Raw genomic sequence first — 3,208 nt, forward strand, 5'->3', positions numbered from 1 at the left:
AATGCTACCTTCATGAAACTCCTTGCTAGGGCATACTGGCAGGCCATGGGGTATCTTTCCAAGAAACAATCCCTAAAGATGGTAGGATATGGATTACTGTTGTAGAAAAATAATGACTGTTTCCTTTAGACCAAAACAGAACATGTTTTGAATGAGTCAATTCAAGGCCATTCCATAAAAAATATTTTAACAAATAAATGGAAATTACAACATTCATTAGACTATGTTGCACCAGCATGGAATAAATTTGAGGTTTTTTGCATTTCCACTGAAGCATATATTCTGGACCACCTGGGAAAATTAAACTCTAAAAGTCCACTAAGTCATTAATCTAAACTTTCTCACAGGTGGGAGAGAGCTACAATCAGCAGGGCAAAAAGTCTGATGTATTCTTTACTATCACTCACAAAAACAAGAAATGAGAAGAAAGCAATGCTCATTCAAGAATGCTAAGTAAACCCTTTAATCAGCTCACAGTGAAATATATGATTAAAGCAAGTGATTGATATAGTAAGCATAGGTCCACTGGCTGCTAAACACTAGCTGGTCTTGTTTCTCAGAAAGAGCCACTTAGTATGTGCACTCCCTTCCTATTGTGTTGCCTTGATTTATGTATCATCTTAGCCCTGCTGAACACATAATAGATATTTACCTGTTCATCTGTGTTGATGTTAAATATGGTAGATGAAAATTCAATCCTAGGCTTTTCAGTGTTGAGTAGATGCTAATGATTAGAAATCCAAGAGTTCATAAGGAAATGATGAAAGGGGACCTTACCATACAAATATTAAAGATTGCAAGACCAACCTAATTAATCCTAAATTCCCTAAAAATGTTTCCTCCAACTTGTTTGTATGGTGGATATAGTGTTGAGAAAGAGTCATATTGAAAGATTGTGATATTCCGCTTTTGGAAAATATGTCTCTTGTGAAACTCTCAAGAATATCCATTATTAAGATTGGCTTAAGCTAATGAACTATATATACCTCTTTATTTCTTATTCTGCACAAAGCTTAAAATAGTCATGTGACTTCTGCCTGATTAGTCTTTGTCTTATTTCAAGTTATCTCAGTAGTTGTTACCTCAAAAGCTCATAACTCCAAAAATTAGAGATGGATCCTGGATGATAAAATAGATGTACCATCTCTTAAAGTTAGTCTTATCAGAAAAAGGGGGGCATTAATAAAACCTACGTCATAAAGTCATTGTGACAATTAAGTAAACTAATGCAATGTAGAAAATTTAGTGCCCAGGAATATCTCAATACATTTTAATTATCATCGTTATTTTTAAAATTGTGTGGTATGCTGCTTTACACATATGTACAATATTCCATTTTTAAGTGTCACTTTCCTAACTGATGTTTATGCATTGATAAGAGTACCATACTGTATTAAAAAGAGCCTTGGACTGAAGGAAGGCAAAACTCTACTGTGGTTCCTGCCTTGGCAGGGACTGACTTCTTCTATGACCTCATACAAATCTGTTCAAAACTGTAGGATTGTTTCCTTGTCTGTGATATACAGAACCAGGCTTAACAGCTCTCATTTGCCTCCTTGACATCTGGAATCACTTAATCCTGATGACAAAAATATGCTATGTTGTTTATGCAGTAATAACCTAAACAGAGTAAATATTTTCATCCTTATGGATTTCTAGATAAGATTTGAACAAATACAGTTTTTATGTTTTCCATATCTATCCATAATTTTTTGAAATGCTTAGCTATCATGTCTTTACATAAATGTCAAGTTCTAACAGTTGCACTCACACCAATAGCACCCTCTTATAAGATTAAATGTGTACCTTTAGTATTATAGATTGAATACTGCCTCACTTTGGATATGTGAATTGCATACAAGGCCAGTTCTACTTTTTTTTTAATTACTCAAGCACCTCTCTTAAACTATTATATTGTTATATTTTCTGCCTGACCAAAATAGGCTGAGAACGCTGCAATTTTTTACTTCAATAAACCTTAAATGATCTTAGTATATACTCTTGTTCCCTGAAAGCCATCCTTTTTTCCTTCTTTGCTAAAAGAATCCTACTTTTGATCAGGTGTTATTAACCATGTATTTCAGAAAAGACTTAAGTTCCCAAGGGCTACATCTTGATTAGTTTACACCATTCCCCTTTGACGTTACTGGTTTAGGAAAAGGCATATGACCCAATTCTGGGAAATGAGACATAGCAGAAAGTCTGCAAGATGGCTTCTAGGCAAGGTTTCTTTGATCTTAAAAAAAAAAAGAGAAAGAGAGAAAAGAAGAAAAATATAGGTTTAATACCTCTGGCCATTATCTTCTCTATGTGATGTCTAGACCTGCAGGAGATTTTTTGTGACCGAGAGGTGAGACAGCCTAAGAAACTGCAGAATGGAAAGATACAAACATCTTCATAATTTTACTGAGTCACTAAATTTATCAACACTGGAATTTAACCAACTATAGATGTCTTATTATGTGAAATTATAAATGTCCATATTTCATAGGACATTTTAAGCTGGCCTTTGCATTACATCTGAAAGCATCCTGCCTGGTATGTAACATATAAGTCAAAAAAGCTAACTACTAAAACAAACATCTAAGATCTTGGTGTCTTAACGCAATTCTACAAATTCATTTCTTGATCACTGTGGTCTGATTTGGGTCAGCAGAATTCTCTGTTCCATGCATGCTTCTTCCAGTGTGGTTCCATCTCCTTTATATGCAGCCAGGTAATGGGAAAAGAAAGAACACAGAAAAAGAAAGGTAATGGGGAAAAGTTTCAGTACCTAGACTGTTGTTATGTAACCCAATCTAATTAGCTGGGAAATGCAGTAAAGCTATGTGCCCAGGAGAAAGAAAAAATTGGTTTGACAGAAACATAGCATTGTCTCCAATTTTCCTTTAGTAGTTCTAATATTATAACAAGTTTTTAAACAACTTATCAGTGTTGGCTTAATCACATGGACAGTAAGTGCAAAAATCACCTGCTTTATCATGTATTCCACTGAAAAATACTCTGCCTTAACACTGTAATGTTTTGAAAATAGATTTTCTATTTATATGTAGTCTGTAAAGAATCCTTCCTCATCTTCCAGTAAAATCTGGATGATACAAAATGGATTGGATTAATTATATGGTATCTTCCAAAAGTTTAAGTTTATTTTTAATTTGAAAGAAGTGTATGTAGTCAGATTGAGTATTTAATAAAGTGAATAATAAAA

Source organism: Phacochoerus africanus, chromosome 4, assembly GCF_016906955.1.
Source record: "Phacochoerus africanus isolate WHEZ1 chromosome 4, ROS_Pafr_v1, whole genome shotgun sequence".
Lineage (NCBI taxonomy): Eukaryota > Metazoa > Chordata > Mammalia > Artiodactyla > Suidae > Phacochoerus > Phacochoerus africanus.